The sequence below is a fragment of the Saccopteryx leptura genome, chromosome 4, assembly GCF_036850995.1.
Source record: "Saccopteryx leptura isolate mSacLep1 chromosome 4, mSacLep1_pri_phased_curated, whole genome shotgun sequence".
Lineage (NCBI taxonomy): Eukaryota > Metazoa > Chordata > Mammalia > Chiroptera > Emballonuridae > Saccopteryx > Saccopteryx leptura.
Genome location: NC_089506.1, coordinates 210,477,026 through 210,498,063, shown reverse-complemented (window position 1 = coordinate 210,498,063; position 21,038 = coordinate 210,477,026). Strand labels below are relative to the sequence as shown.

Below are 21,038 nucleotides of genomic sequence, written 5' to 3'. Positions count from 1 at the left end.
GTTTGTGATTACATTTGGACATTTTGTTCACTTGACCCAGAACACTTTTGCTTATACAGATCAAGTGAGAATATAGTAGGCATCCTATCTATTTCACTTCTAGGAACATTGTGATCAACTAACCAACGCTATAGGTCAGCAAGACTTAGACTCATCTGATTGCCACGTTGACTCTGTCATTTTGTACAATAACCATGCCAACTCGCCTTTGGTGCCTGAGTGCCTCCGCTTGGCCCCTGTCCCCCTGGGTTCCAGTGACTCTCGTTGCATTTCGGTTTCCCAGTTCAGGGGCAGCAGTCCCCCCTATAGTGTGCCTTGGGCCTGTCACCCTTTTTATGCCTCAGTCTCTTCCTCTGTATAGTGGGGGTAATAACAGGATTATTGTGGCATTTAGATGAATTAATTTGTGGAAAGTAATAGACGAGAGTCTCAAAGCCTCTCTGTGGTTATTAGAATTGTTTGTTGTAGGGGAGGAAGAGATGGAGGAGGGAGGAAGGGGCTGGAGCAAGAGAGGGAAGCTGTGGGATGCGGAGAACCCTTGCAGGGAGTGGATCCATTTACTCACCCAGCAAATAAATGTTCCTTGAGCACCTACAATGTGCCACCCACTTTTAAAAGTAAAATCATGGACAAGGCAGACGCAGTTGGAGAGGTAGGGGCAACAATGAAACAAGTAATAATAATACAGTCTGAACGCTTGGTCGGGGAAGCTTAGGGAACAGAGGAGCCTGGCGCTCACTCAGCCTGCACTGGGCACTGGACAAAAATGTCTCCGAGTCCAAACAAATAACTCCTGGTTCACGTCTGTCCATCGGCACTGCTGCTGTGCTGAGCCCTGCAGTGGTGCTCTGGCTGGTCTGGTCTCACACGCCTGGTCTCCCGTCAACGCTCCGCCCACCTCGCTGCTTACCCCTCCACCGCCTTGCTGCAGCCCCGCAGCGGAAGCCTTTCCCCCCCGCCTCTGGGCTGTGGCCCGTGTTATCCCCTCGGCCTGAACACTCTTCACGGAGCTGAGAACTACTCATCTTAGAATCTCCGTTCAGTGGTCAGTCCTCTGCCCCTCTGCTGGCCCAGACCTGTGAAAAGGCCCTCTTCTTTTCGGTCCCCAGTTCCCAGCACTTCTCTGCAGTCCTTCGCCCTGTTGACAATGTCAATCAATCACCACCTTCCCCACCGGGCACTGGGCTCCACAGGAGCAGAGGAAATACCTGTCACGATCATCCTTATAACCCCCTCCTGCATGGCCATGCTGGGCCCATAGACGCTTGATAAACATCTTTGATGGATGATGCCTGTACATTAAGCATGTCACCCTTCAGGCCAAATTTTCAATGCGTTTTGAACAGCCTCCTTTTCCCGGTCACCTCCAAATCATTCACAATGCACAACGTCCATCCTGGCAGGGCGTTGGAGAAGCAGACGTCTATCTGTCCCTTCATTCGTCCCTTCCGTGGGCAGGGAGACCACTAGGTGCATCTGGGCGGGGGCAGGGCTTTGCTAGAGTGGGCCTGGCCCTGGCCCCAGGCAGGGGACAGCGCGCGGACTGTCCCGGCAGGTGAGACCCGCGCAGGCCTCTTCCAGGCGTGCCCGCGGTGCCCGCGAGTGGCCAGCAGGGGGCGGCAGAGAGACAGGAGTGGGCCACGGAGGAGTCCAGCTCTGAGCGGCGCGGTGCGAACCCGCCGAGGCCGCGCTCAGAAGCCCCGTCTCCCACAGACAGGCCGCCGGGCTCGGGAGGCTGCTGGGTCCTTGCTCTTCCTCAAGTGCGGGCAGAGCCCCCGGGAGCCATGGCCAGCCCTTGCGGCAGCCCCGAGGACGCGGGCCGGCTCCGAGGCAGGGACGGCCGGCAGAGGCGGGAGGAGGAGGACGCCCCTCCGGAGGAGAAGAGGTTGAGGCTGGGGCTGCCCGGAGGAAGCGCCGCGCAGGAGGAGGGCGAAGACGCTGCGCGCCCGGGCAGGGAGGAGACGGGCACCCAGACCGGTGTTGACGGCAGAGGAGTAAGTGAGCAGGGCGCGGAAGGGACGTGGCTGCGGAGGGGGTGGCAGGGGCGCTTCCCCTCTGTCCGCCGCCGGGTCCAAGTTGGTCACTGGGCAGCAACTCCTGCGGGCGGGCGCGGCGTGACAGCTCGTGGGGACCTTCTGGGAAACTAGACGTTCCGTGTTGATGGCAACTCCCTTCTTGTTTATGTACCTTATGTACCGGACTTGCTGGTTCTCCCTGCCGTCGCTGCTGCTGGGGGACACCTGGGATGTGCGGTTGGATGGAAGGGGAGGGGGGTCTCTGCGTTCTGCCCCCCACCCCCGGGGAGGGGGTTGCTCTGAGCGGCTCACCCTGCGCCCTGTCCTGTTGGAAGGGGAGGTGTGTGTTCTGCCCCCCACCCCCGGGGAGGGGGTTGCTCTGAGCGGCTCACCCTGCGCCCTGTCCTGTTGGAAGGGGAGGTGTGCGTTCTGCCCCCCACCCCCGGGGAGGGGGTTGCTCTGAGCGGCTCTCACCCTGCGCCCTGTCCTGTTGGAAGGGGAGGTGTGCGTTCTGCCCCCCACCCCCGGGGAGGGGGTTGCTCTGAGCGGCTCACCCTGCGCCCTGTCCTGTTGGAAGGGGAGGGGGGTCTCTGCGTTCTGCCCCCCACCCCCGGGGAGGGGGTTGCTCTGAGCAGCGCTCACCCTGCGCCCTGTCCCGGACAGCCCGCTCGGTGTCTCCGTGGGACTTCGCTGGCTGCGTGTGCCTCTCTCCGGTGAGGGCTGGGGTGGGGAGTGTCTGGGCACCTGCTATGCCGAACCCTGCCCCGTCAGCCTGTGCACCGCCGCTCACCCAGCCTCCCTGCCCCGTGTCTTCCTGTCACTGCTCCCGTCCTGGCTGGACAGTGACAGTTCAGCGGGAAGGCAGATGTCTTCCACCCCCCAAGTCACTCCCCTCTCCCCCTCCCTTCAGGAGGGACAGAGGCAAAGTTCTGGGCGAACCCCACTGCTGCCTGCCTCAGGTCCCTGCCGGCTGCAGGCATGTGCGAGGGTGATTTGTGTGTGTGTTCGTGGGTATATGAGTCACTGGGCGCGTGTGGGACGGGTCTCCGTGGTCAGCTTGACCCCACCCCACCTCCAGCCCCCGCTTTCGGCTTTCTCTCCTGAATCTTCCATTTGTGACCCGGCTGACCTTACTTTGGGGAGCACAAGTGTCTGGAGGACAGACGAGGGTTGGCTGAACAAGCTGTCCCCACAGTGAGGGCTGCCACCTTGAGAGTTTTTAATAGATAATGGGATTGACCTTTTTGTTTTTTCCACATGTTTTTATTTTTGACCATTTGCTTGGCTAAGCATGTCTGAAAAACTAGATTAGTGACCGGTGAACCCCAGGGAGAGTTCTCCTTCTTTCTCCCCAGTCCCCGCAGGTAGCAGCAGCCTCCTCCTGAAGGTTAGTCTGCATCACAGCCAGGCTGACCCCGCGTGCCTCCCTGTGGCTGTCATTGTGTCCAGGTCCTGGGCCACCTGGACACCCAAATCAGATGGCTTTCTCTCTGAGATCCCAGGAGAAGGATGGTGCTTTTGGAAGGCTTCCTGGGACCCATCACGGAAAAGCTGAGAAGGGAGCAGTGTCGCAGTGTGATGGGAAGAGAGGTCCTGTGTCTGAAACACAACCTTTTATTTTGAGGGGGGGGCGATGCAATGCTATGACACCTTCACTGTTAGTAGCCTCTCCCTCCTGCTGTCACCTCCCTCGTTTACATGGAACTTTGCCAAGGACCAGGATACCAGCATGAAGTGACCAAGTGCAGGGGCATGCTTAGCGGTGGGGATCTGGAGCCAGACCACCCGGGTTTGAATCCCAGCTCTGGCTCTCCTTAGCTGGGTTACCTGGCACCAGTTATTTAACCTCTCTGAGCCTTAGTGTCCTCCTGGATATGTTAACAGGCCTCGTTTCATAGGGTTATTAAATAAAGATTAACCACAGAAGACACTTAGCATGGCATCTGACACGTAGCATGTACTCGATAACTGTGATGCAGTTCTGAAATTCACTCTGTGCGGCTTGCTGGCTGCCATGTTCGGTTCTGGGACTCATGACAAGAGACAAGGGTCTTAGGCCAGAATCTCCACCTGAAATGCTTTCTGGAGGTCAAAGGAACCATGGGTAGAGGATAACATTTTTAAAAGGCAGAAACCCCACTGAAATTTTGGTTTGCATCTGGAAACGGGGGTCCCATAGTTTGAGGGATTATGTCGTACCTGGACAGAAACGGTTCTTGCTTCCCGAGCCTGAAATATAACTCTCTCTCTCTGGGGACACTTGGCTGTCCTGGGGGGGGGGGGAGCAGTGGCACCTCATGGACATGGCATCTTCGTTTTCAAGTTTAAAGGTTGGCTACAGGCTGGGCTGCCCGCAAAGCCCTTCAGATAGATTTCTCCCCCCTTTCTAGTTTCTGTAGGAATATTTTCTTTAAGGAACGAGGAAGCGGTTTCAGGCTGGAGCCAGGAACAGCAGCTATTTCTCTGAGCAGAGCCCATTTCTTCACTCACAGACCACATCCAAATGGACCCACAAGAACAGCAGGCTTTCTCATGAGGGTTTTTTTTTCTGTGTGGACCATTACTCGGCTGAAATGTCAAAAACATCCTTGTTCTTTAATAAGTGCTTATTTTTAGATGTGGATCATTTTGGGCTTTTCTCTGCAGATGATTTTAAGGATAAAACACCCTCTTGCATCACCAGATCTGTCACTCTGGATGGCAGAGGTTTCCATGGGACAGGTGTCCCTCAGAGCAGCTCCTGGGCTCATCTCTCGTCTTTAAGGAGGGGACCACCTTTTCTGGTGATTGCTAGGGGATGCCTGTAGGCCGTCACCTGGAGCCCAGGAGCCCTCTCGGGCTGAGTCCTGCTGGAGGTGCGGTGGGAGGAGGGGCGTGTCTGGTGAGGGCTGATCCTCCAGCAGGAGTCAGAAGTTTCACAGATTTCTTCAACCCCCTCAGGACCACTGCTGTTGAGCTGGTATGAAAAACTGGTCCTCCCAAAGCCTTTATTGGTTCTTTTAGAGCGAGGTCAGGGGGAGTTCTACCCCCAGCTCTTCCCGGAAGGAGAGAAGACTTTCTCCCAGCTAATGGGTTACCAACCTCAGTCATTGTGCAGTTTGACCCAAGACCAGGCAGCTTGGCATAGATTTCTGGGTTGTGTTGGGCAGAACAGAGCTTTCAAGGGTAGCAACTCATCGGAATTCCTGATCTGCCCAGAAGGACTCTCCTCTCAAGAGTCCTTGGGGTTGAGTCCGGAGTGGGAGGTTACCCTTGGCACGGGGCCCCCTGGAGGGTGGGTCCCGGGAGGGGTGGGTCCAGACTGCAGGTCTCTCCCTTCTTGCTGGTGACGGTCTGTATCTGGCTGCTCCACTTCGGCACTGCTGACATTTGGGCCAGATAATTCTGTTGTGGGCCTGTCCTGTGCACTATAGCAGTGGTCCTCAACCTTTTTTGGGCCACAGACTGGTTTAATGTCGGAAAATATTTTCACAGACTGGCCTTTACGGTGGGACGGATAAATGTATCACGTGACCGAGACAAGCGTCAAGAGTGAGTCTTAGACGGATGTAACAGAGAGAATCTGGTCATTTTTAAAAAATAAAACATTGTTCAGACTTAAATAGAAATAAAACAGAAATAATGTAAGTTATTTATTCTTTCTCTGCGGACCAGTACCAAATGGCCCACGGACCCGTATTGGTCCGCAGCCCGGGGGCTGGGGACTACTGCACTATAGAATACTTAGCAACATCTGTGGACTCTGCCCACTGCATGGATGCTGGTAGCAGTGCCCCTCCACGCCAGTTGCGGTAACCAAAATGTCCCCAGACACGCCCAATGTCTGGGGCTGAGGGAAAAGGCAAGTGAAATCACCTGGGCTGAGAGCCACTTGTCCACACTTGTAAAAATGTTTCAGAGAATAGTTGAGTTTGGGTCTCCGCTGTACCACTTATAAGCTGTGAGGCCTCGGGGAATCTGTACCACTTCAATGGGCCTCAGTTTCCTCATCTGTAAAATGGAGATAATAAGATACAATCTCAATTCAGGTTGATGCGGGCACTCAGTAAAATGACAAGATTGTAACTGGAATATGCTTATAGCATTTAGATACTGAAAAAACATAAAACGAATGGCCAATTTAGTTTTTTAATTATTTGGAGTGAATCAGATTCCATTCTTCATTGCCTATCCACTGGTCAAGTGCGAGGGGAAGAGAGCGTTCAGCCCAGCTGAAAGGCAGATTGGATTCGGGTAGCTCCTCAGATTTCTCCGTGGAACTCACTGATCTCCCCCCGCCCAGTTTCCCCGCCCTGCTCAGGCCCAGGACTCCAGGAGGCCGGGGTGTGGGCAGACAGTGCACCCTCGAGGTTCACTCTCACGTTGGAGAATTCCAGGGCTGGCTCACAGAGACAGGGCTTCTGGAGCAACATCTGCATTTGAGGATTCCCATTTGAGCACAGCTGGACGCCACAGGGCTGAAGCTCTCTCTGCCAAGACACAGATATTTCCCTGGCAACCATCTCTCAAACTGACACGAAGACAGGGCCGCCCACTGGAACGTGGAGTGTCTGCCTCGGCGCTCCTGTAATTGGTGAGGCTAGCCTCTGAGGACGGCAGGGCGTGAGTGGGGTGCAGGAGAGGGTTTCCTCATCCTCCAAGGGCCAAGAATGGGGTGCAGGTTGGTGGGGGGGGGTCCTTGGAGGAGGGAGAAGGCATTTAGAACAAAGAGGCACGGGTCGCATACTGGACGGTTCCGACCTCTTCGGGGAGGTGTGAGCGTCTCCGTGCCTGCAGCAGTATTGAAGTGTGAGCTGCGTCGCCCATGGCTTCAATCAGTTCAGAAATATTAACCTCAGTGATCTGGCCAACTGGAGATTGATTTGGGCTCTTCAGCTAGAAAGACTTGAACTGCTGGCCGATGCCCTTCTAATTCTTAAAATTTCAGTAAGATGTTTGTTGTCCCTCTGTGTCCTCTGGAACAGGACTTGGTGCTCAAGGAGCAGGAAGGAGACCAATCTAGGGACTGGGACAGGGGTCTCTGTTGGGCTTGCTGGGAGCTTGGACAACGGTGATGGTGGTGGTGGTGGAGCTGTGTGCCTGAACTGAGGAAAGCCTGTGAGATACTTAAGGATGTAAGCATCTACTGGGTATTGGGAGTGAGAAGGAGGTGGCATCCAGTTGATACCCAGAATGGCAGGGGAGACCACGACTTTGATTTTGGACTCTGGCCGAGGTCACTCTGAGACCCACGTGACAATGTCTAACCTTGTAGATGAGTCTGGGGCCGGAGTCATGAGTGTAGATGTAGTTCGGTGATGGGAACACCCGAGATTGTCTGGGGAGAGAGTAGAATGGCGTAAGCGGGGGCTTTGATATAAACCTAGGGGAGTCTTAATGATGAGAGGAGAAGAATCCGTGAGGAGGGTCAGAGGGAGCAGCAGGCAGAGGCCACGTGGCTCCCCAGACGGGGGAGGGAGGAGGACTGAGGTCACTTGTATTGAAGAGAGCCTGCTGGGTTTACTATATCATGCTCCTTAGCTATTGTTGGAATTTTAATGGAGGTCAACCGTGAGAGGTACAAAGATTCACCTTGAGTCTGGGCACCCCAGCACCCAACCAGGGTGTGCAATGCTCACGGTCTTGACTTTCTCGCAAAACTGTAGTTTGTATGTATGACTCCAAAGCCTCTGTCCTCTCCACAATGCCTGGCTGTCACTCTTCCGAATTACCTTGGAAAAGGATCCGGCCTGGGTGGAGAGCCCTGCCCTGGCTGAGTTTCTTCCCACAAGATGATGCCCACGGGAGACCCTCACCTCTCTACACCGAGGGCCGCTTGCCCTTCTCTTTCCTCCTCCAAGTATTTGAGCAGCTCCGACATGCTAGGGGCTGGGCTAGGGGCTGGGCGAGGGGCTGGGCGAGGGGCTGGGCGAGGGGCTGGGCTAGGGGCTGGGCTAGGCTACAAGGTGGACGAGTCCCTGTTTCACTGGAGACCTTGCTCTCCTGGAGGACACAGACTCTGGTCTAAGGGCCAGTGCTGGCCCCCTGCCTGTGTCTATGAATAAAGTTGTGCTTTTGTTGTTGTTGTTGTTGCAAAATCCATATTTTATTACTTCACAAATGGCTATTCTGAAGTTGATCTTTTTTGTCCTCTTCCTCTTTCTTTCCATTAGAAAAGATTTCATAGAGCTGTGGGGGTTTTGGGTAAGCACTTCCACTGGTAACTACTGGTTATCCCATCCTTTCTATTCTGCATCCAACTTATTGAGGCGTTTAGAATGAGCCCAGTACTGACCAGAAGGTCATCGTGATTGATCTGGCCATTTATCACAGTAATGAAAGAAGCCAATAGACTAGAAAAACTGGCCAGATATGCCTCTGAACATATGTCATAGACGGAGGCAGGAGTAGAAGCCCTAATCCTATGTTTATGTTGTCTGAGACTTGTCTTCAACAGCAGATGTTCAAAGCAAAGCCAGAATCTTTAGAAAACATCTGTGAAGAAGAGCACACAAGGAAATGCTACCTTAGCCTAGCTATTAACACTGTGTTAGGAAACTGAACTGTGATTTACTTACTTGGAAAGCTTGTTGGAGGAGAGCCTCCAGCTCTGTAAGAGGAAATTCAAGCCTATTTTAGCGGGTATTTTTCTGTAGAGCTCCTCTGTGGTGTGAACTGAGGATATTTCCCCGGGGGTCATTTTTACTTTGTTTATGTCAGTCACCTAAGAAGTAATACTGGCCTAGGACCAATTTTAGGCTCATTCCTTGGCCTCCCCTGCTGAGTTCTCAGGGTGGCCCTGCTGAAGGGGCCTGTCCGGAAGGAGAGAGCAGAAGCGAGACCAGGCTGCTGTGGAGTCACAGACAACATGGGAGGCCAGCTGGAGCCCGACACCTCCACGACGACGTATTAGCACTTAGACATGTCCTGGGGGGGGTGGGCAACAGAAGCCCTGGCTGTGGCTGCACTGCCATATTTAATTCCTATTTGGGGGAGATATTTTGAGGGTGTGCAAATAGTCTTTCTTCTTCAAGTTTCAAACACTGCTTTTAGCATTTACCTATGGATCTTTGCCTGCAATATTTATCTAGTGACAATTTTATTTGCCTAATTCATTTATTTTAGGAATAGTTCTTTTTTTTTATTTTTATAAATAAATTTTTATTTTAATGGAGTGACATCAATAAATCAGGGTACATATATTCAAAGAAAACATGTCCAGGTTATCTTGTTATTCAGTTCTGTTGCATACCCATCACCCAAAGAGAGATTGTCCTCTGTCACCTTCTATCTAGTTTTCTTTGTACCCCTCCCTCTCCCCCTCCCCTTCTCCCTCCTTCCTTCCCCCCGCCCCCCGTAACCACCACACTCTTGTCCATGTCTCTTAGTAGGAATAGTTTTTTTTTTTTTTCTTTTCTGAAGCTGGAAATGGGGAGAGACAGTCAGACAGACTCCTGCATGCACCCGACCGGAATCCACCCGGCACGCCCACCAGGGGCAACACTCTGCCCACCAGGGGGCGATGCTCTGCCCCTCCGGGGCGTCGCTCTGCCGTGACCAGAGCCACTCTAGCGCCTGGGGCAGAGGCCAAGGAGCCATCCCCGGGCCACCTTTGCTCCAATGGAGCCTTGGCTGCGGGCGGGGAAGAGAGAGACAGAGAGGAAGGAGGGGGGTGGTGGAGAAGCAAATGGGCACTTCTCCTATGTGCCCTGGCCGGGAATTGAACCCAGGTCCCCCGCACGCCAGGCCGACGCTCTACCGCTGAGTCAACCGGCCAGGGCCAGGAATAGTTCTGATATGCTTTTTTTTCCTCTGAATTATTTGTATAATAATTCCTTTATGTCAGTATAGACTAATACATATTTATTTCACTTATGTTCTTGGGTCATCTTGTAATTGGGAAATGCAGATTTTAATCCTGTTCCATCTATAAAGAACTTGAGATGCAAAATATTTCCATGACTGACCCAGAATCACTAGTCACTTGGTTGCAAAACAGGACCTGAAATCATGTTCTCACTCCCAGCACTACTCTGCTCTGATTTTACCTTATACACTTTGCTGCATAGTATTAGTTTAATAAATACTTTTTTTAAAGAAGATTTTTTATTATTATTAATTTTAATGGGGTGACCTTGATAAATCGGGGTACATATGTTCAGAGAAAACGCCTCCAGGTTATTTTGACATTTGATTATGTTGCATATCCATCACCCAAAGTCAAATTGTCTTCCCTCACCTTCTATCTCAGCGGTTCTCAACCTGTGGGTCGCAACCCCGGCGGGGTCACCTAAAGCCATCGGAAAAATACATAATGCATATCAGGTATTTACATTCCGAATCATAACTGTAGCAAAATTACAGTTATGAAGTAGCCACCAAAATTATTTTTTGGTTTGGGGTCACTGCAACATGAGGAACTGTATTGCAGGGTCACGGCATTAGAAAGGTTGAGAGCCACTGTTCTATCTGGTTTTCTTTGTGCCCCTCCCCTCCCCCCCATTCATATAGTATTGTCTGTGGTTGCTTGACTGCTGCAATGAGAGAATTGAGTACTTGGGACAGAAACTGTATGGCCTACAATGCCAAAAGTACTTACTCTCAGAGTCTCAGGTTAAAGGGCTTTGCACCCATGGGGTCCCACGGGGAGGAGGGGGCAGGAGGACAGCTGCTTTTGAAATGCATACAGCTCTGAGGAGGGGTTGTAGCAAGTGCTTAATTGCAGGACTGCGCGGAAGAGAGGGTGACAGGCATCCTGCTCTCAACCTCGTGGTTCTTGGGTGTCAAGGGACTCTGACGGGTCTCTTCTCACCCCTGCGGCAGGGCCTCAGACTAGCACCATTGGTTTCTGGATGGGGGGATAGAAAGGAGGAAACGAAGGGTGCCTCGCTGACCCCTTCCGAAGCATCTCCCTAAGATGGGACTGGGGTTCTAGTTGGCAGAGTTACCAAAGTCTGGTGAGATCACCCTTCAGGGTGCTGCGACTCTGAGGTACCGAAACATCAAAGAAGAAAGAGAAAAGAAAGATGGTTTTTGCAAGCACAAAAGTACTCGGGTAATTGAAATTAGCATTTCCCCCCGAAGTTTTATAATGTCTGGGCATGCATATTTAAGCATCTGCCTCAAAACCTCTCGCTAATAAGCAGATGGTACATTTAATTTCCTCTTTTTGTTCTCTGAGCAACACAAGGCTTCCTGCGTGACCCTCCTTGCAGACAACTGCGTGTGGAGGTGACAGGACTTCTGGCCACCAGCACAGACCCGCGGGAGGCCACGGGAGAGCCCTGCGTTTGTGGGGCTGTTCTGCTGAGGAGCAGGCCTGTTCCCTTCCTTTCAGCCCCAGCCGGGAGTCGGCAGGTTACTCACGGCCCGCAGGGCTCCTCCTTTGCTTCTCCAAAGAGTCTTGGCTGCATCTGAGCCCCTGGACCTCACCAGCTGGGAAGCCGGGATCCCAGGCAGGCTGGGGTCTGAGAGGGCAGCCCTACAGGGGAGGGGGCCTGGGAGAAGCTGCTGGCGAGGGCGTTCCAGCAGGAAGGTAGAAGCAGAGTGGGGGAAGGGAGAGCGGGCACGCAGAGCAAGGACCTCGAAGACCCAAAGGAGGAAGAGGGAATTTCAAGAACAGAGCAGGGCAGGCCCTGGCCGGAGCGTCAGCCTGGCGTGCAGGAGTCCTGGATTTGATTCCCGACCAGGGCACACAGGAGAAGCGCCCATCTGCTTCTCCACCCCTCCCCCTCTCCTTCCTCTCTGTCTCTCTCTTCCCCTCCCGCAGCCAAGGCTCCATTGGAGCAAAGTTGGCCTGGGCGCTGAGGATGGCTCCATGGCCTCTGCCTCAGGCGCTAGAATGGCCCTGGTTGCGACAGAGCGGCACCCCAGATGGGCAGAGCATCGCCCCCTGGTGGGCATGCCGGGTGGATCCCGGTCGGGCGCATGCGGGAGTCTGTCTGACTGCCTCCCTGTTTCCAACTTCAGAAAAATACAAAAAAAACCCAAAAAACAAACAAAAAACCAGAACAGAGCAGGGCAGACTCTGTTAGTGTGCTCCGGCTGCGGCCGGGCGTGATGAATCTGCTGGCTCTCCTTCTCCCTGGCTTCTCTTGCTGTGTCCCAGGGGGGCACAGAAACAGCGCGGCGGGGGCTCCGGGCGCTTTGCGTTCCCATGGACTGCAGGGGCTGCCCCTGGGGCTTCCTCACCTCTGTGCCCCTCCTGTCCGGTCCCTCCAGCCCTGCCCGTGCGGGGACTGCCCTTGCCGGGTCTCCTCTCAGACCTGCGTCCTGGTGAAACCCGGGCGAGGTTTCTTTGCTCTGGGGTTTGTGTCTCGCGTGTCTGGAAGAGGAAGACTGCGACCTGCACACTTGTTAGCTTAAGTTGGGAGACGCACGGTGCCTGAGAAGGAGCACCCACCGCCCTCTTCAGTGGCCTTCTTGACCCCGTGTTCTGTGTTGTCCTGGCGGACTTGTCAGCCGCAGCCGCTAGGAGTTGGGCTGGGTGAGAGTCTACAAGGTCTGAGAAGAATTTCTTGCTTTTGTTCTGCTTATTAGCAATACAAGTTATGATTTGCTCATTGTGAAGAATTTAAACAGCGCCGTATATATAAAACAAAAAGCTCAAGTCCTCCTGTGTCTGGTTCTCCTCAATCTTGCTTCTCAGAGGCGACACCGGGGAGGGTGGAGATATAGTCTTCCGGCCCTTTCTCTGTGTGTGCGCAAGCACTCTTATTTGTACATGCATAGTTTGGTTTTAATCTTTTAAAAATAACAATAAGGTAATGCTATCGTTGTTGTTTGGAAAAGCCCCCTTTTCACCCAATGATGTATGTCTGACATCATCTCACACTGGAACCTGCTCCGCCTTCCTCTTAAGGGAGTTATTCTGCATTGCGCTTTGTTTAGCCAGCCCGATACCTGTAGGTTGTTGAGTGGTTTCTGCTCTTCCCCTAATACAGATGGTGTGCTCCGTGCCTGTGTTTATGTAAGTTGTTTCTAGCAGCAGGACAGCCGGGTCAGAGGGCGGTCTGTGCTGAATTCATGTGCAGGTTAAATATCCCCCTGCCTCCCCGCCCCGTCAGGCTCTGTGTGGCACCCTCCTCTGCAAGGGTCACCCTCCCCAAGGGCACCGTTCAGCATGGTGTGGCCCGCCTGGCTTCCACCTAGATCAGCCACACCCTTGTGCCCTGGGGCCCCAGCCACCCCCACCACTCCCTCCTGGCTGCGGACCCTGGCAGGGGGCCTCACCCCACAGGGAAAGTTTGCTTTCCCAAACATCCTTGGTGATATGACTGCAAGTTCCAAGGTTGGCATTTGCCTCCTTCGGGCCTGGCAGCTTCCCGCCTGTGTGTCCTTGAGCAATGCCATAATACATATAATAATAGCGATAATGACCGCCTCCTGGGGTTGCGGGGAGGATTCAGCGAAACCACCACCACTTCCACACGCGTGGCTCATGCACCCTCAGCAAGTGCCGGGCAGTCATTGCTGAGTTTTCAGCGTGCTGGGCTGTGGCTTTGACAGGAGCTGTGTCTTTGGTACCGAGCTGAGCACCAGGCCCTGAGGGCTGCCCAGTAAGTGCCCAGTGAGAGGGAGATTGGGGCTGAGGCAGGGGCAGCAGATGAAAGGAAACAGGCCCCCCATGGGTCCCTTGCTGGTGGGCTCCAGGACGAACCTCCAGCCCTAGAGCCCCTGCGCCTTGGTGGCACATGCCAAGGTCCCCAGGGCTCTGCGGTGTCTTCCAGGCGGGAGCGCAAGAAGCTGGGTCCGGGCAGGAGCTGGCCACTCACTCTCCTGCTGAATCGGGGAGACTCCCTCTCCATCTGGGACTTGGATGCAGAGTGGCCCCCAGGGGGCAGGGGCTCGGCTTCTTCTGAGCCCAGAGACAGCAGACAGCGAAACATGGAGGGGTGGGACCCTCATTTGGGCTCTTGCTTTCTCCTTTGCTTTGGACACTGCAAGGCAGTGTGTGTGTGTGTGTGTGTGTGTGTGTGTGTGTGTGTGTGTACATGTGCTCGTGTATGTTTGTGTTCTCGTATGGGTGTGCTTTCTCTGTGAGTTTTCCAGATCTAGGTGGTGTTTGTGTGGGATCAGGGCTGCCAGATTCAATACAGGAAGGAGTGCAGTTAAAACTTGACTTTCAAGTTAACAAGCGTTTTTAGTATAAGTATATCCCAGTGCAGTATTTGGGACCTGCAGTCACAATGATTTGTCATTTGTCTGAAACTTCGGTGTAACTGTCACCCTGTGCTTCCTCCCTGCTGTATCTGGCAATCCTGTGCGGGGGCTGGCAGTGTGCTGGTGTTTAGTACACGAGGGCCGCTCTGTGTGTCTGTAGGTGCCAGGATGGGGATGGGTTGGGAAGACCCTCCTGGGCTGCTTTAGCGGCTCAGAGGCTGCGGGATTGGATGCTTCATCCCCCGGCCTGGGCCGTGCTCCCCAGCTCTGCCTCTTCCCACCACCTTCCTTGGCTCCCCTCCTGTCTCTCTCCAATCACAGGGGCAAGAGCTGCCCCATCTGCCCTTGGCTGGAGCAGAGCCGCCCAGGCACACGAGATGCAAATAGCACGCAGATGGTTGCAAAGCTTCCCCTGCTCCCTCTGCAAGGGGCCCGCGGATGAAAAGGAAGCCCTTGTCCTCACCCCCACCCCCCTCCAGAGAACCTGGGCCAACAGCCACCATGTTGCTGCTTTGGACACTTCCCTCCCGGCGATTAAACCACCCTGTGCTTTGCCAGACAAACGAAGTCCTTTATTTCCACCATAAACTTGTTCGGGTACACATGAGCTTGACCCACCAGAGTGCCTGGCTCAACTGCTCCCGCTCCTGCGGGTGAGAGGCTCTATTCCCAGACCCTGTGAAGACCTGCTTAATTTCCATCTGAAAGAACCCCAGCTGCAACCAGCCACAGGTTTGGAAGAAAGCTGCTTCTTTCCCTCTGGCAGGTTCTCTGTGGCTCTTGATATTTGATCATCACTCAGATCATCCGGGGCCCTGGCCCTAGGATCCCAAGCTCCAGGGGGCCTTTGTGTCCAGCTGCCTGGGTGGCTGTCAGGGAAGGCATTGAACTTGGGCTCAGCCTCCATGACAAGGGCTTCATGGGAAATGCCACTCAGGAAGCTTGTCCTGTGTTGTTAGGAGAAATGACTACTTCGTCACTTGCTGAACTCCTTACAGAGAGGGTCTCGGTTTCCTTGCAACTCCTCTATGTTGCATCCGCTGAGACGTGCAGGGTGGGGTAGGGGTTGGCATCTCCCTTGGAGATCCCAGACAGGGGGTGCCGAGGATGGGGCTCTGGTCCTCACTGGCAGAGGTGGACAACAGCCTCCCTCCATCCCCTCGGCTGGAGGTCTACCAGAGTTGGGTCTGGCTAGTTGGGCTTAGGGAGCTGGCAATGGTGGTGGCTGTCACCTGTCAACACCCTCCCCATGTGGCATCTGGCAAGTCTGTGCCTCCGTCTCCTGCCTGGAGCCTGGGTTTAGGAATGCCAAGCCTGCTGCTCTCCCAGGACAGCTGAGAAGAGAAGATTAGATGACAAGTGAGGGCCCTTTGAAAATGAAAACATTCTATTTGAATGCAAAGTGTTTTGTGACTGTGATATTTTTCTTTTGTTTGTTTATTTATTTATTTTTGTCTTTTTCCAGAAGAGAAGCAGAGGGCTGTAGACAGACTCCTGCATGCGCCTGACCGGGATCCACCTGGCATGCCCACCAGGGGGCGATGCTCTGCCCATCTGTGGCGTTGCTCTGTTGCGACCGGAGCCATTCTAGCGCCTGAGGCGGAGGCCATGGAACCATCCTCAGGGCCTGGGGCCAACTTTGCTCCAATTGAGCTTTGGCTGTGGGAGGGGAAGAGAGAGACAAAGAGGAAGGAGATGGGGAGGGTGGAGAAGCAGATGGGCGCTTCTCCTATGTGCCCTGGCTGGGTATCGAATCCGGGACTTCCACTCACCGGGCCGATGCTCTACCGCTGAGCCAACCAGCCAGGGCCTGTGGTATTTTTCTACCCTGTGAAATCATTGTAGACCCTGAAACTGTCTGTACAACAAAGTGAATGGAGTTGACCTATTCCCATGTCTCTGCTGGAGGAGGGACTTTGTCAAAGATTGTTGTTTTATACACAGAGGATCTAAGGAAGGAGCAAAGCCAGGGCTGGGACCCCGGGCCCCGACTCTCTGACTACGTAGGGTCTACAGGGGAACCACTTGGAGGTCTCCCTGCCAGTTTGCTCTGTAGGAAACAATCCTCCTCTAATATTCACAGTGGGACCTTAGTATCTACAGACAAAAGTGGATGTTGGGTGGATTCAGTCATTTCCACAACCAGGACGGCTCCGGGGTTGGAGCAAAGGGAAACATCTTTGGAGTCACAGATTTGGGTCTGAATCCCAGATTTTTACAGTTATAACCTTTGAGAACTGAGGTAGGTTGTTTAACATCTCTGGGCCCCGGTGACCTTGGAAGATAGGACACGTTATACCGTAGCTTGTAGCGGAACTCCCACCTGGCTCGTGGCCAGCAGGGCAGAGTTCAGGTGGCTCTGGTGCTAACAGAGCCGCGGTCGTTCCCACAGCTGCTTCCCTTGCGGGGTTCTTCTTGTACTGGGGATCACGCACTCAAGATGTCGACAGTGTCTGGCACGGTAGTCACCATGTACAGGTTTATTTTATTTTATTTATTTTATTATTTTTTATTTTTTTCTAAAATTGGAAATGGGGAGGCAGTCAGACAGACTCCTGCATGCGCCCGACCGGGATCCACCCGGCACACTCACCAGGGGGTGATGCTCTGCCCATCTGGGGCGTCGCTCTGTTGCGACCAGAGCCATTTTAGCACCTGAAGCAGAGGCCACAGAGCCATCCTCAGTGCCCGGGCCAACTTTGCTCCAGTGGAGCCTTGGCTGCAGGAGGGGAAGAGAGAGATAGAGAGGAAGGAGAGGGGGAGGGGTGGAGAAGCAGATGGGCGCCTCTCCTGTGTGCCCTGGCCAGGAATCAAACCCGGGACTCCCGCACGCCAGGCCAACGCTCTACCACTGAGCCAACCGGCCAGGGCCTTCTACAGGTTTATTTTAGTGCCTTCTTTGGTGGTTTGCATAGTTCCATATTTCTCCAGCCCTTAAGAACATCAGAATCATGTGTAGGGAGGGTTTTTATTAAATATACCAATTCCTGGGGCTTGCTTCCAGAAATCCCATGCTCAGGGGTTCTGTTTGAATCTGTTTTCAAAAAGCTCCCAGGTGAGTCTCATGGAGCTAGCCTGGCTCTGGCTGGGGGATCCAGTTTGGGAGCCAGTCCTCAGTGCGGCTTTGCTTAAATTTCAAGTTTGGCTCTTCTACTCCTTCTCGTACGGCCACTACTTGTGTTCAAAGTCAGCTTCCCCCTCGGGAGGGTGAGCTCCTGGATGTCAGGGTCACCGCCCACTCATGTTAGCCTCCGTGAACCAAGCTTGACCTGGCTGCTCGGCGGAGCGGATTCGCTCGCCGAGTGGGGTCAGGCTCTAGGGAGGCGCGCGTGCTCACACGTGTGTGTCAGAGGCATGGTTCTTTGTTAAAAGAATTTGTGTTAAAACAATCTTTGTTGAAAGCGAATCTCTGCGTTTGCCGTGAGTCAGTGCGATTCACTCCAGGGGGAGCCAGCGCGGCTTGAGCGGAGGTCTCGCCTCGCAATGGGGTGGGTTATAGGCGGGCAGAGCTGCTGAGGGCTTTCCTGGGCAACACTCCAGTGTCATCCTCAGCTGGCTGACCTCAAGGTTTCGCTTCCCGTACACACTGCGTGGAGCCCATTCTGATTTCTCCGGCGGAGCTGGTCCTAGCAGAGTACCCACGGGAAAAGCGTGTGAAGGTGCCTGGGGCCTGGGTTTGGGGACAGAGGCGGTTGGACCGAACAGAAAGCTTGGGACACTGAAGCTGGAAGAATAGGTGTCAATCTCGATGACCCCCCGTGAGTGAGGGGGGACTTGGCATCTGAGAGGAGAGCCTCCTTTTAGGTCCTCACCTCTCAAACCATTCCTGAGTCCCTCTCGTGTCCCAGCGACGATAAAGGTGAAGAGAGGGCTTTAGGACAAAGCTGTCAAGGCCCCCTGTGCAAGGCTGGGGTGTGTAGACGCTTGCCACGCAGTCCACGCGTGGGGGGCGAGGGGGTGGGCATCCTGGCCCCGCCTGACCTTTGCTGTGGAGGACTCTGTGCCCTGTGCCTGGGCCTTCTGCATGTTCCCTGTACCACGGCCGTTCTCTATAAAATGTTCACGGGTCAAGGGTGACATGAAAAAACCCAAACCCAAACCGGGAAGATGTGGTGGGAATGCGCACATTGCTGAAAGAGAGCTTGATGGTTGTTCTTCTTTGCGGGTTGTTCTTTACTCTGAAATTACCTCTTTTCTATTTTATTATTTGGGGGGGGGTATATTCAGATTGTCTTCTTTTATAAAACGCTACAGGGTAGGAATGTCTAATATTATATGCAGTGCTCCTCCTCTTGTTGGCAGTGGAAGGACCCCCCCCCCCCCCCAATTCAGTGGTGGGGGACGGGACATCCTGGCCAATGGCCAGCGGGGGCATTGGACCCACAGGGACGGAAGTGAGGTGTGTCACTTCTAGGCTGGAGCATTGAGTTCCTAGTACCTGATCTTCCAGCATCTTCCCTTGCTGCCCTGACAGGTGACAGAACCTCGCCTAGCCTGAGCCCCCGGGTAAGGACAATGTGGAAATGGAGCTCCCCCCGCGCCTCTGCTCCTTGACCTGCGGTGACATGTAGCACAAGTGAGGAAAACAAGTCCCGCTGTTTTAAGTCCCCGAGACTTAGGCTCTGGTAGACGTCGTGGCAAAACCTGATCTAGTCTGACAGTTTTTTTTTCCTTTTTGTGGACTGAGGGTGAAATAGGTCATTTAAGGAAGTTCTTTCTTACCACATTCCCCGAAAGGTGTTTTTTGTATTTTTCTGAAGCTGGAAACGGGGAGAGACAGTCAGACAGACTCCCGCATGCGCCCAACCGAGATCCACCCGGCACGCCCACCAGGGGGCGACGCTCTGCCCACCAGGGGGCGATGCTCTGCCCCTCCGGGGCGTCGCTCGGTCACGACCAGAGCCACTCTAGCGCCTGGGGCAGAAGCCAAGTAGCCATCCCCAGCGCCCGGGCCATCTTTGCTCCAATGGAGCCTCGGCTGCCGGAGGGGAAGAGAGAGACAGAGAGGAAGGAGAGGGGGAGGGGTGGAGAAGCAGATGGGCGCTTCTCCTGTGTGCCCTGGCTGGAATCAATCCCGGGACTTCTGCCCGCCAGGCGGACGCTCTACCACTGAGCCAACCCGCCAGGGCCCCAAAAGGTGTTTTTTAAAAAATATTTTAATTAAAAAAATATTTTTAAATTTATTGTGTTGACACGGTTTCAAGTGTCCCACTCAATATAACACCCTCCACACAACTCATCGGTGTCCCCCCCACTGCATGCAAAATTGGTTTAAGGAATAGAAAACCCGGGAATCAGCAGCTTAAAGAACCGCAGCGTGCGATGTTTACAAGGTCAGGCTATTTCCCGTTCCAGAGGCTTGGCCAAGGCTTGGAGTATTTCATCCTCCCCCAGTCCCCACTCCGTGGATCTGGAGGGGCTGTTGCCAAAGCGCTGCGGTGGAGGGGGCGCACGCAGCCCCAGCACTCCGACTGAGTTCTTCCGCGGGCGCCTCTCTCGCCTTAGACTGAGGAAGCTTTGTGCTGCTGTGGCGTCTGTCTCAACCCTTCAGAGGTGTTTGTTCTGTACGAATTACATTCAAGCACGGCCAAAGCCTCTGTTTCATGGTCCCCCCAAATTAAACAGCTCAATCACGCAAACACACCCAGTTGGATTTAGTGCGACAAGTTCCCAACTAAGGACGTAATTAGATCATATTTTTCCCCAGTTCAACTAAGAGAAAATTGCTATTATGAAGTTTGCTCTCCGCCTTTGATGGTGTGTGTGTGTCTGTCTGTGGGTGGATGTCTGGGTATAAACAACAGTGTATACCTGAGTGGGTGTAGGAGGAATTCCCAGGTGGACCTCAGCTCTGTAGGGAATCTTAGGGCCTTGACCCCAGGGGATGGGGGTCAAGGGGGTCAAGAAAAATCGCTTGAAAAACGAGACAGAATTGAAATAAAAATCCCAGCTCTAAAGGCACAAGGCTTATGGGCAGCACTGGGATTTCTTTGTTTGGGATTCTACCTGCCTCCAAATGATACGTCTGCTTCCTATGAAGTGATCACATCACAGGGTTGAAATTGATCACAAGCACAAAAGTGTAGCTAGTGTATGATTCTCTTTGCATCAGGGCTTTTCAACCGAGAAACCGTTGATATCTTTGGTTGGCAACCCCCCCCCCCCCCGGTTGTGGGGCTGCCCTGGGCACTGTGGGGTGTTCAGCAACATCTCTGGAGTCTACCCAGCAGCTTCCAGGAACGTCCTTCCCCCCAAGTTCTGACAACCAGAAATATCTCCGGACCTTGGCGAATGGTTCCTGGGGAGCAGAATTGCCCCTGACCGAGAACTACTGTTTAACATAAAGCACAGAGTCAGGTGTAAGGAGTTGAGGTTGGCAGTGAAGGTTGAGCAGCAACTGAAAGTGGGGTACCCCTACCCCACTGGAAGGGGGCTGGAGTGCTCCGTTTCTGGATGTAGGCGCCGGTTATACGAGTGTGTCCAGTTTGTAGGAAATCTGTTGAGTCGGCCTCTTGTGTGTGTTCATTTCCACACGTAGGCTATAATTCAGCAAAGCATTTCTAACGAATCGGCCATAAGAGGAATGATTTGCAAACTCAAATGATTGGCATGAAGGCTGATCACCTTAATTCGAACCGCTGTCCGATGAACATGGGGGGCCGCCCAGATGAGACGGTCAGAGGGTTGGCCAAGGGGAGGGAGGGGTGCGTGTGCACTTGTACGGGCCCACGTGACCGGGTCCGCTAGGTACACAGAAGGATGAGACCTCCTCTTGAGGCCAGAGCAGTGACACAAGTGAAAAACCAAAGCACAGAGCTTCCTCGATGGACCTGCTAAGAGCTTGCACGCAGTATAGGCTTCCAGCCCCATCCTGGTGTCCGT

The 21,038-nt window shown here is 53.8% G+C and overlaps 1 long non-coding RNA gene across 1 annotated transcript in view; it reads left to right on the top strand.

Moving 5' to 3' along the window:
* Nucleotides 1-1,877: 1,877 nt before the first annotated feature.
* LOC136402619 (uncharacterized) overlaps nucleotides 1,878-21,038 on the top strand; it is a 540,019-nt gene continuing 520,858 nt past the window's right edge. The window contains exon 1 of the long non-coding RNA XR_010751012.1: nucleotides 1,878-1,994. This is a non-coding gene — a long non-coding RNA (uncharacterized lncRNA). The remainder of the gene's footprint in view (nucleotides 1,995-21,038) is intronic.